The sequence below is a fragment of the Ixodes scapularis genome, unplaced genomic scaffold, assembly GCF_016920785.2.
Source record: "Ixodes scapularis isolate PalLabHiFi unplaced genomic scaffold, ASM1692078v2 PGA_scaffold10__122_contigs__length_95168666, whole genome shotgun sequence".
In the NCBI taxonomy this organism is placed as follows: domain Eukaryota; kingdom Metazoa; phylum Arthropoda; class Arachnida; order Ixodida; family Ixodidae; genus Ixodes; species Ixodes scapularis.
This window is the reverse complement of record NW_024609836.1, coordinates 3171698-3184595: the sequence shown is the minus strand read 5'-3', so window position 1 is coordinate 3184595 and position 12898 is coordinate 3171698.

Genomic DNA, 12898 nt, shown 5'->3' with positions numbered 1-12898 from the left:
TGGCATCGACGAAAACCCCTAGTAACTTGACGGAAGAAAAATGGAACTTTGTTTTCTTTTCGTTGAGTGTCACCCCCGCTTGTTCCAGGTGACCAAGAACGTCGGCCAGGCGTTGGTCGTGCTCCCGATGATACATCCCGAAGACTAGCACGTCGTCATTCATATTCAAGACGCCGGTTAGACGTTCTCCTTGATGGAGTGGGCGCACCCGACAATGACAGCAGACTGCAGACTTGTGATGCCATGCAGAACACTAGCGTCTGTACTTGCACCTCGTCGCTGGCAGTGTCAGGATCGGCTACGAAGGCGTAGTCATGGTTTGTTGCTCCCCATGTAGGCCATTCCACCGGTCTGGTGAAAGTGAAAGGTGTCAAAGGGTGAAGTCTTGACGCTCCGACGCGGACAGCTTGAACATTGTGTTCGGAATCTGACACAGTGATGGCGTCAACGTGGCGCTTCTGACACCATGCTCGGAACGAACCGCGGGCAGAGTTCTGACAGCCAGCCAGTATTCAGCCATCGAAAAGCCCTTTATTCACTTTTTCGAGTGTCCCGGTATCTAGTCTCTAGAAGTGACGTAAACTCGGCCCTCCGGGGGTGCCACCTCAGCAATTAATAGATAAATGGTAACAGATCTTCAGCGTCACCTACGTTCCACTACAGTAGTCACCTGCGGCTTAAATGCAGGTTGAGTGCGGTGCATTCTGGGTGCATCGCCATATTTGAGTCCTTGACAGCAGACAGCGCCCCCGCGCGGCCGCACCAGGACCAGCCGCTCTATGCCGCGTATCTTTCTCTGGTTTCGGTGATACTAAAATTTGCAGCACTAGTATGGTGTCGCGCGTAGTGGTCGGCTGCCGCACCAAGTCGCAGTTGAAGAGAAAAAAAGAGGACAGCGAGCTTGCGGAGTTCCGTTTCTTCAAGATTCCCAGAGTTCGAACACACGAGTGCGAGAAAGCACGGTCTCTATCCGTGAGAAGGCAACGCGAATGGCTTGCGCGCATCAATTGGAAAGACCTCGACGAAGACGTCGGCAAGTACTGAGTGCTTTCAAGGCACTTCATCTTGGGCAAGTGTCGGCACCGTTTGCTTTCGTTGGACATCAGCGGTAAGATTTACACAACACTTCACCCGTCGCCTTTCCCAGCTGCTCATCGCGACGTGCGTTGCTTGCATTTGCATGGTTTCGACAGACCGAGGGTCAGCGAGTCCCGTCGCGTCGCATTGTCTGGAAAAATCGGTCATATCTGGTTCATATTTTACGCCCAACTGCGGCGAAACTTCAGTCGTGACAAAAAACATGCCCAAGAAACTCGAATGTGAGTTTATCGCAGAAGCGGCGAGAGACTAGCATGGAAACAAATCTCCGTTTATGACTTCGTTTTTGTCGCCCCTTAATGGCCACTGCTCAGGTAAAAAGAATCACACTCATTTCGCTTTTTTACGGCTTTTTTCCATCCATTCGTGCAGGTGCGGCAGCAAATTTGTTTGATGACCGCGATCCCGACTGGGCACCCAGCCAGCATCTCGGCAACACACGCACGCTGGACAGACCCGACCCGGGTCGCTATGATCGGTAGAGCCGTCGCCGCCAGCAAAGCCAGATGTCACCCCGAAGAAAGGTAGGACAGCTGTTGATCTGCTCCTTTTATGTCAGGAAGATGTGTAATCTTCCTGAATATTTCTTAAATCCTACTAGCCCTGCTCCTGTGACTGTCGCTGCGCCTGTTCCGGTTCCCGAGCCAACTTTTTATCCAAGCAGGGACGAAGAACTGCTCAGCATTATGCAAAGCAGATCTTCACTTCCACCTTTTCTTTTTTGCCACTATAAGATTGTTGTTTTTTGTAAATATTTTATTAACTCCTTTTCATGTGCCATCAACAATTTTGTTTCAAGCGCGTGATAAATTGGACCTTCTTATGTGCAGACACAGCTTGTCAGACAAGCCGTAGAGGATCGAACATACAGTTCATCGAGGACGATGTTTCCCGCTTCAGGAGCGAGCTGGGCCAAAGCAAGAAAGTCCTGGGAACCTAGAAGTTTACCTAGAAGGCCCTGCGGGGCCTTCTCGGTAAACTTGCCATTTTTCAAACAATGAGTGGACATGTGATGCGCACGAGCCAGATTGTGCCCGCGAAGTTTGAGGAGGTGATTATGTTTCTGGACCGGCTGCAATGGAATTTCGACGAGCAGACCTCGGTTATCGGTTCGGCGTGTCGCAGACAACAATCTCGCGGATATGGACTATATGGCTCGACATTTTCTTTGATCGCTTAAATTTACTTATTAGGTGGCCCTTTCATCGCTTTCATTGAGAACTTCGGTTCAAAGGTGAAAGTTATCCTTGACTGCTTTGAAGTGTTTATCGACCGACCAACGTCTCTCGTTGTTCGGGCAGCAACGTGGTCCCAATATATACACCACAATACGGTGAAGTTCAAGATAGGAATATGCCCACGGGGGAATTTTCTAGTTTCTTTCGAAAGCATACGGCGGACGTGCCAGTGATAAGTGCATTAATGAGCCCAGTGGCATACCTCTCCTACTTGAGTATGGAGATGGTGTGCAGGCGGATATAGGATTTCTAATTGTTGAAAGCTTTGGGCTGTGTTGTCCGATACTGCATATTCCCCTTTTCACAAAATGAAGTGAACAACTGTGCAGCGTAGAAGTTGAATCGACTCGCAAACTGGCAAACGTGCGTATCCGTGTTGTGCGGGTAATTGGGCTTGTTACAAATAAATACACTATTTTGAAGGGCTGTCTACCGAATGAAATGCTCAGAGTTGATGCGGGTGGTCGCACGCCAGTCGACAAGAATGCCGTTGTGTGCTGTGAACTCGAAAGCTGGTAGAATTCAGTTGTCCCTCGGGACTGACTGTGCTCCACGTCAGCCACAAAAACCCAAATGTGGGTGTTTTACGTGCCTAACGAAGGACACCTGGCATGCCCCAACTGAGGATTCATTTCGACAACCTGGGTATGTTCTGACGCACATCCGAAATCTCGGTCATACGGCGTTTTCTCTGCAATAGACCCTTTCCGGAATTCAATGCTATCTGGCGGCTCCAATGGCAGTTTAACGTTTACCGTACTAATGGCGGCGATGAACCTGTAGTCTGCAGTACTTTATCAGGCACCGCCACTTTCGCAAGCCAACGGCAAACGAGAATGTGAGCTTCACTGTACAGTTCTTTCACAATATTTTTCAGCTTTCATTTCGAAAATGCCTCCAGCCAGAACGAAGCGCCAACGAACATAGACGTACTTGGTAGTGAGCGCGTTGGAAAATATGTAAGTTATACGTGAAGACAGAGGAGGGGACAACACATCTTTCAACGCCTTGATAGACGCCTGGATAAAGTTTATACATTAAGGGGTTTTGAAGCCGATTGTGTGCTACTAACAGATTGACTGGGCTCGAGTTAGAAATAAACGCTTACGCATCATTTGCATTCAATTTCTGCTTCGCCTCGCGCTAACGTCTCGAATGTTTAGACGCTTTCAGGCAGCTGTGCATGGACGCCGCCATAAGCGACCTACAGTTTTCGTTCCTTCTTATTCCGTTCGCACCACTTCATCAGTGCGGCATCAGGACAGGTTATTGTCATTTTCGATCCTACTGTGTCCTTCTCCCCAGCATAGGTCTTTGTAGAGGCTCGTCAACGCTCGCTTTACTGGCTGGGTATCCGCCTAAGACAAGATGAGGTCGGCTATGACGGCTCAATCTGGCGCGCGCTGAAAGCGTCTAAAGGGCTCGAATCACCTGCTTATGAGCATCTTCAACTTCTTCCTTCATCAGTAAACTGAAGGCCCTCATTAGTATATAGCACATATGCCATTTTTTCAGATGATGATAGTCCTGAAAGTGGCCAGAATCAAATTCAGAAAAGGCCTATTACTCTCCGTCAGATTGCGGGCACTTCAACCAGGACTTGAACCCGCCAATGGGGATGTGTAGTCCAGCGTTTTGCCTTGCAGCCATCGAGGTAGTTCTTCACATCGGCAAAACTTGGCAAACGGCAAAAGCTGCAGTCCTCGTGAACCTATCGGAGCGACGAAGCAAGGCAAAAAACAGTACTTTACAGGAATAATGCACTCTGTACGCATCTACGTTCCTCACTTCGGCACTCAGATTGATTTGCCAGGGCCAAAATAATCTTAGCTGTGCGCCCACTTATGCTCAAACCGTGCAAAGTTTCACAATCCATATTGTTGTCCATTTCCGAATTGTTGCCCGAACCACAAGAGACATTGGTCGACCAATAAAGACCCCACAGCAGTCAAGGATCATCTTCACATTTTAACCAAAGGTTTCAATTAAAGCCATGGGTATTGTCTTCACCCTCACCCCTGGAAGATACGATGTATTTGCTTGGGCTGCAGAATCGTCAGTCACAGTGCATAAAAGGTTAACATGCGGTCATGAACCTTTCTGCGCTTGCAACGCAATTGGACGGCGGCATGTGCCCCTTGCGAACCAAGCATGGCATACGGTGAGGCTAGCAAGCTGCCGCTTCATGGTGTTGCCAGTACGGAGGGGTTGACAATGCCAGATTCACCTCTACGTGGATCATAATTTTACCCACATGGTATAACGTGTAAAGATCTTTGTTTTGTTAACATCTGGAATTGCTTTTCTCTTTCTCACCACTCTATAAGAACAGTGTTTTGTTCTTTTTCATGGATTCAAACCCGCCAACTGGGGACCTTTTACGTATTGTGCTGTCACACATGCCTGGTAATGTGATTTGCTAGTCATATTTATTTAGTGCTGCGCTTTTTAAATATGTGTCTTTTTCATGATCACGTATGTGGATTTTCTGCAGCAGTCTGCGTGCATCTTCTCTAATGATGATGCATGTGAGTTTCTGCAGCAGTGTCTGTGTGAGCTGTAGAAATGTGACACATTTATAAATAGAGGAATACAATGGATGTTAAACCTGTATGTGGCAGGCGAAACCTCGGCCCGCCACAAATACGAACTAGTTTTTGTGGCAGGGAAAACATTACTGTTTCTTTTGCTGTGCGCTTCAACTAAGTCTTCATCCTCTTTGTAGGCGTTTTGGGGCACGCTTTACAGAATCACTGCTTTCCTTTTGGCGCACCTCTCAATCCGACACACGAAAAGTGAAACCACTTTATGGTGTAGTTCTTACCGTCGCACGCAATCATTGGTCCTTCGTCAGGCCCATTGCGCACGCAGTAGGCTGTCTCGTCGCTGTCGCTGGCGCCGGCTTTTTGCACTCGCTGGTTCTTATTCTGCCGCGTGAACCAGTGGGCCACAAGTTCAGGCCATAGCACGTTGATGAAGAATTCCTTGCGGCCTTTACTTTTGAAGAGGTGAAGACTTCATTCCTTGCAACTGGCTCGACGGTGATTTATTTTTTATTCCAAATAACAACATCTGCGCAAGGGAGATTGCAGGCAGCCATCTCAGCCTCACCTGGAAGTAGTACTAGTATGCATCCTTTAGCATTGGGGCCTTGTGGATTCCTACCACCGGCTCCTTCGGGTTCTTGTAAATGCATTTCGGTCCCATACCTTACGATCCCTGGACATTTGACCTCATCCACTGATGGCCCACAACTGCACCTAACTGAGAGGTCAGGGGTTGCCGCAAGAAACAAGTGTTTCTTGCAGATAAACAGTCCGGCTTCCTTAATTCTTGCATCGCAGTGTGCGGCTTGGAACAAGGACTTGTATTTTGACCAAGCTTTTGGTTAATTTTTTCGGCCATACTCAACGGCAGGAACATTCGGCTTCTGCTTCGTTCGGTAACCAATGCGATTGAAGAGAGTTGCAGGAGGTGTCTCCAAGTTTGTGTAGCAAACATCTTTGAAGGCACACACAGTCATTCGTCGTGTTCCGTACGAAAACCAAAGTTTTGACGACGCTTGGCCCCTCGTTCTTTTTTTCACCGCGTCACATACACTGTCACTGACAGAGAGGTGTTTAGCAATCTCATTACTCTGTCTGCTCAGTTCTGGCCGAGTCAACATCCTTGTTCTGTGGTCGTAGGGCTGCCTCATGTCCCCTCCATTCGCTTGTTTTGCTGTAGGTATGTACTATCGGGGAAAAATGAAATGCGAACAGAGGAGCGCGTGGCTCGCGGTACAGGCTGCGCCGCCTGGAAGTGAACCTAGGGGCGAGGGTGCGTGGCCTACTTCGATGTGTTCACTCCCCTCGATTGGCGCTCGCCCAGCTTCGGAAGTGCGCCTCTCAGTGCGCTGAAAGCCTACACCGCTATCTTTGCCTGCTCGGAGAGTGCAGCGAGCTTGTTTGCACCGCTCGCGCTGAGCCAGCAAAGATAGCGGTGACAGCTTTCAGCGCACTATGAGGCGCACTGCTGAAGCTTGGGGAGCGGAGAGGGAGAGGCGTGAACACGTCGGAGTAGGCCACGCACCCTCGCTCCTAGGCTCACTTCCAGGCGGCGCAGCCTGTACCGCGAGCCACGCGCTCCTCTGTTCGCATTTCATTTTTCCCCGATAGTACAGGTCACTCTACCTTGGGTCTGTGGCGGCGAGACAAGTGGTTATGCCGCAGTCACTTCCCCATCGTCCTCCAGAAAAAGCCACAATCTCAGAGGTGGGCTCAAAAGACTTTGCGACTACCATAGAATTCGGAGGGAGGCGGGGGATAGCACCCCCCCCCCCCCCGCACGCAAGTCAAAATTACCTGCCAAGTGGGGGGGGGGGGGGGGGCACTATCCCGGAACGGCACCAAAATTTAAGATGGCGACGACAATTTTTTTTAGCCAGAAAAAGAAACAAAAGCGGTGTGCACACCGATTTGCTATATTATTGATCTCTGAGAACATAGATTTTATTAGGCCAAATATTTGTGACTCCTATGTTAATCACTTTCAAAACCATTAAGACTCCTCAGAGTCGGTCGCAAGAAAACGTTTGCAGCATTCCGCGATGTTTCCCAAATTCATGCCGTTGGCTATTTTGACAGCCTTTTCAGAAAGAAGTCGGTTGCTAATGGCTCATTCTGCCCTTCTTTCGCGCTCCAGGTATTCAAGGAGCGCGTCGTCCACGTATTAACAGAACACCGGCGCGCCATTACTTAGCTTTCGTCGAAGTTTGGCTTTCCCGTAGTTTGGCTGTAGCAAATCGTCGAAATTCCCGTATTCAGGAGAGCTTGATGTGTCGAGATGTCTGGTGTACGTTTTTCATATTTTCAGAATGCCATTGGACGACCTCGACTTTCTTTGCTATTGTGTTAGAATGCATAGCCGACCTGACATCCCCAAGACAAAGCAACCATGGCGCGTAGCGACCGGTCTGATCAGGCTGCAAAGTACAGGATTGGATTGGATTGGATTCTTGGACTGAATTTCGCAGGCCAGTGTTGCCTGAGCGCGGTCAGCGCGGTGCGTGATACGGGTGCGGAGTGGGGAGGGGGGCGCTTTCCCGGAACGGGCGTGGAAATGTGAAGTTAGAAGTGAAGTGTGGGGGGAGGGGGGAGGGGGGGGGGGGGGCTTTTGTTCGGGTTGGGGGCGTTTGCTCGGAATTTTACGGTAGTTCATCTGCGTACATAAAATGCTCTTTAAGTAAATAAAATGTAGCCAAACCAAAAAAAAAAAATAGGCGGTGGAGACGTTGTGTTTGAGTGTGATAACACATCCGACCGCGCGTTAAGTCCACGACCGCGCGAATTCGTGCCGTCGCGACTCTACGGTGAAGGCACAAGTATCCTTAGGCCGAGTAGCTTTATTAAAAAATTGTTTAAACTACCTCGATATTTTTATAACGAGTGCATAAGGGGATCGGTGTTCGCGCGCACCAAATTTTTCCAAACATCACAAGTCCGGCTCACCTGTGAGACCATGACCACGCTTTTCGCGCTCACGCGTTTTAGCGACGGTTCATTGACCGAACCTCTGGTTAAATTATTGTGTGTATCCTTGGACTTGTATGCCTTCAGTTGTTTGCGGGTCACAAAACTTCTCTTCACAATCAGGTATACTCATGAATGTCCGTCATTTAGACTGGCGGCCACAGCTTGGAGTCGCGCACGGGGTCTGCGGGCAGCAGGGTGAGCGGATCCGTACCGCACATGGTTACCTTCTGCCCGTAATGCACTTGCTCACGTCCACGTAAACCTTAAAAACTACTGCTTAGGGGCAGCTATCCGCTGAAACCGCTCGACGACAACACCATCGCTTCATAGCCGTAGCGATGCGACTGGCACGTCTACTTAAAGGACTCAAAGCTGGCGAAGGACTCAGAATGCACCTTGCGCCGCAACCCGCACATAAGCCGCAGGCGAATACTGCCTATAGGCTCATGCCGTTTACAAATACCATAAAATGTAAAATGTCTCGGTGTAATTATAAATATCCATTCGGTGGGACGAAGCAGTCCAAATGCTAGGTAGAAGCTATTAGCCCTGACCAGGACCGATTGACGCACTGCCATCTCTCGATTTTGAAGTAGTGACCAGTATCACGTGACGAAGCCAGCTATTTTATCAACTTTGGTTTGCTTTGGTTGTGTGATTTAGCGTGCAGCAGCAGAAATTGTTCGATAAGTATATTTTGCTTTTGCTATGACGCTACGACCATAAAATGGCGAAACATGAGAATAAATCCGAACAGATTAAATAAATAAATCGGAAGTTGCGTGCAGGTTACGATGGAATCCTACGATAGCTTCATGGCCGCCAGTACCGCACAGATACTTCGCAATTGGGATCGACGAGCATACTTCCACATGCCCTTCGCGCGCGTTTATTGATGAAGGCCGCTCAATTCATGGATTCCGGTAGCAACGCCAATAATCCCATCGACTTGAGCGGCCATACAAGTCGGGGGGAAGGCCAGCAAGGTGCTTGTCTATCGCTGCCTTGTTAAATGACAGATGTTCAAGCGACACTTTTTTAAAATGAACCCTTTCCGCATGAGTAGTTTCACCCTTGACCTAGATTTTCCCGTTAAAAGGTGAGTTTTATCTCTTCGTCGTCCCCTTGTCATTTCCGAAATGATGTGCAGTGGTGACGGGCGCTCTCGTCGCAGTGACATGCACTCTCATCACTTCTGCTTGCTTCCTTCTTTGAAGTACAGCTGAAATAAGCACGGTATGGATTCCCCTCGCATCATGTGGTACGTACTGCATTTTATTTTAAAGTGTGTACCTAAAGCCGCGCCGGTAAACTGCGAAAAAACGGGCGATCGGGAAGCCGGGTTCGACGCCTGCTCGGCCATCCTCGCGATTGATTGTTATTTGCCCTGCCTGTTTCGTACTAGCGAAAAAAAACAAGTCTTGCATCGGGAAGCATGTCGCCCTAGAATCTACCTGCTCAGTCACCTGACAAGCCTCCGAAGCCACGAAGATGACCGACCTGGTCGTGCTCAGTACGATAACACCAGACTGGCTCAGTTGAGCCACTTGGTCCTGTTCCGTATTCCGCGACGCCACCGTTGTCCACGCTGTTGCCGCGATGCTTGAGTTATGGTATATTTGGCTGGTCGCTTTTCAGCCTCTTGGAGCGTTCTGGAAAGACGGTGTGCATTCGGCTGGTCGATGCCAGGCGCTCCAAGTATATTCGGCAGGTTCTTTCGGAGCGCTCTCGAAGCTCCGACTCTCGCCGTCCTCCGAATCGGAGCGGTTTGAGGCGCTCTGACTTGGAAGTGGGAGCGCGCGAGAGATCTGGCTGCCGACCGGTCACGTGACTCCAGCCATTCCGCCATTTTACTTTTGTGTCGGAAGCGGACGGCGAAAACACAGCTACTGCGTAGAAAAAGGTCTGCGAAAAACAGCCGTCAGTCTCGAAGCTTTCACCGTTGTGTTGTGCTCCCCGAATTGACATGAAATGTCGTTGAAACGAAGACGTTTAATGTTAGGGGTGGCACCGTCGGTGCTGCTGGCGAAGCTAGCAGACAGCGACAACACGAGCACCTTGGACGACGACGACGACGAGGGCCGTGTCTACGAAGCGAAGTTTGCTGAGTTTGACGCACCTTGTACGGTGCCCAAGGTCAAGGCCTATGTTTCTATAGTGCGAACCTACTCGAACAAAGCGTTAAGAACAAAAGTACGAGAGTTTTCAAGCTGTAATGTTGCCTTTTGTGATAGTTTCGCAGGAACTTCCGCTTGACACGGCTGGCTTGCGATGACCTTACCAGCGTCCGCGTTGACGGCTACCATTTTTTAAGGATTCACGGATGGATGGATGACTGAATACTGCTGAACCCTTTGAATCCGAGAAGCAAAAGTTCCGCTAGAGGGCGGCTCGCTCCGTCCTTTAGTGTCGCAGGCCACCCTCTATCCGCTCGGTTTGCCGCTCCGAAGAGCTGAGGAGCGTTCGGCTGGGCGCGCCGATTCTCTCGCTCCGATGCGGAGGCGCTCCGGGATCTGGTAGCTCCGATCGGATGATTGGAGCGCTCGAAAGTGACAAGCCGAATATACCATTAGTTTTGACGAGAAGTACAACGCAAAAAATAGGTCAAAAGCAACCCTAACCTCTAGCTCAAATTAGAGATTTAAACATGAATTGTGAACGATACACCTCAACCTACATGCCACCAACGGAGCGCTGAAGCGGTCCCATGATCCTGGCTACCACGTCACGACGAGGAGCCGTCAGGTGGCGCCACTCCAAGAAATTGTAAGTATGCTTTTCAAGCATAATAATCCGTTGCGCTCACCTGTGCTCTGTCTTATTTTTACCTCGTTGTTTTGTGCTCACTTTAATCACAATTGCTTGGTAAGGGGAAACATTTGTTTTGTCTTGTGACGGCTTGAAGCTGAGCTACTTGGTCCATGGTTGTTACAGTGACAGCTGAACGTTTTAAGGACACACACACAGAGACGGACAAAAAAGGCAGACACACCGCTTGTCTTGTCTATGAATCGCAGAAAATGGCTATTCGTTTTGTTAGGCAATCAGAGTTATGACAACCACACAGTCTTGTCATAAAAATGTATTGTTCGAATAACAAGCTTGTATGATTATAAATATTTTCTAGGCTACAAAAAAATTTTTGAACAATCCAGATAGTAACTTGAATTATCTTGCTTGCTTGGAATAAAAGAGATTTCGTTTGCCATTCTCCATCTCTATGTCTGAACGGTCCCACGCTCAATGACAGACTGTGGTAACATCAGATGCTTATACATACCTAAAAGGGCCCTCCGAAGCGTTCTGCGATGGTCTATATATGGCGGTAACTCAATCTAGGGGCCCTAAGGATCCTAAAAATCATAAAATTACGGTCATGCGCGGCGGATTTCCCTATTAAAATTGCTATCAAAGACCCCGGCACGCCCCCCTTTCTGAGATGACCCCGGAAAACGGGAGGGGCACCTCTTTACGCGTCAGCCAATAGGAAGCGAAGGATTCTGGCGTCACTGCGCGTCACCAACGCGGCCGACCACCGACCCGCGGAGGAATCTCTCGAACACGCGCGGACCGTCGTCAAGGAGCCCGGACTTTGTGCTCGGCAGTCGTCGTTCGTCGCACCGCACCGTCGCGCTGCTACTGCCATACGCAGTCGCATTCCACAGATGACAAGGAAAAGTTTGACTCGTTGACGTGAAAGGATCGCAAAGCTGGCTTCGGAGCCGGGATCCACGGGAAGAAGGAACACGTGTCCCGCAAACGCACGCCTGCAGACGCCCCGGGAAGCAGACGAGCCGACGCGCCGACGCATCACACCCTAGCAACACGCTTGCGGGGAAAAAACATGGTTCGCTGGTTTTGGAGCGATAATTGCGGATCATGTTTCCCGCACCACAATCAGTTTCCGTTTTTCTCAAACTCTAATTTACAACAAGCTTAAAAAGTGTCGCAATAATAACGTTCGCATTCACCGCGAGGTGCAGCATTTCCATTGGTCAAGTTTTAGCGGTGGGCAGGGAATGGGGGATTGTCTTCCAAGAGAAAATAGTCCCGATATATTTCTTCTGCCATCTACTTATTAAACGGTTTTGTAATCTAAAACTTTGTATACATGTAACTTGCACCTACTACGCAATATAACAACATAAACAGACGATCGCAGAAAGCTCCGGAGGGCCCCTTTAAGGTTTTAAGTTATTTTTTTCATAACTTGGGGAGCGAGGCCAAGCGTCACAATATCTGAAGTGAAAAAACCAGAAACGTTCGTCTTAAAGTCGCGCAGCCTGTCGAAATTGGACTCCGTGGTCGTGTCTCGACTTCCAGTACTGATGGTGACTGCAAAGTCGAGCCGCATTACCGAGCAGCTTCGTTGGCGACTTCTTTGTTAGGGACCGCGCAGTCCTCGCGCAGTGTCGATCCCTCCCAAATCACGGACCATGAATTCACGCTTCCGGTTTGTGTCCTCCACGGACGCCACAGCAAGAGCGGTCCCGATGGTCCAAGTTTTCGGTCTAGATTTTCATGTGAATTCTGAGTCTCGCAATGCTTAAGAACTTTCGTTCTGCGCTGCAAATTTCCGTTCCAAGGAAGCCTCTGGGATGTCTGGTTACCAAAAAGTGCACGGCAAAGAGAGCTAGGGGCAGAAATGATCCAAGACTGCTGTGTGCTCACTTTACTTGAAAGTCGAACATTAGAATATAGGAATGAAGAGAAACACGCTTGTGGCCGACAGCGGCACCGATATGATTTCCCTCATACATCTTACATTCAACCAAATTCTTTGAAGAAACGTAGAACAGTGTCTCTTGTACTAATCGATTCTTCGTTAAATTTGAAGGCGTGCAGGGACAGATTTGGTACCTACCTAAATTGAGACTGTCAGATTAAAAGAAATATAAATATCCGGCAGACCACGAAATACAACCAAGAAATACGGGTGTTGTCCAGGCGTTCAGCAGGCAGAGCTGTGCGAGTAAGCAGCTCTGTGTATGTACGTATGTATGTTTGCAGAACGATCTGCATCGAGAGTCAAAAATTAGACGCGCTAGA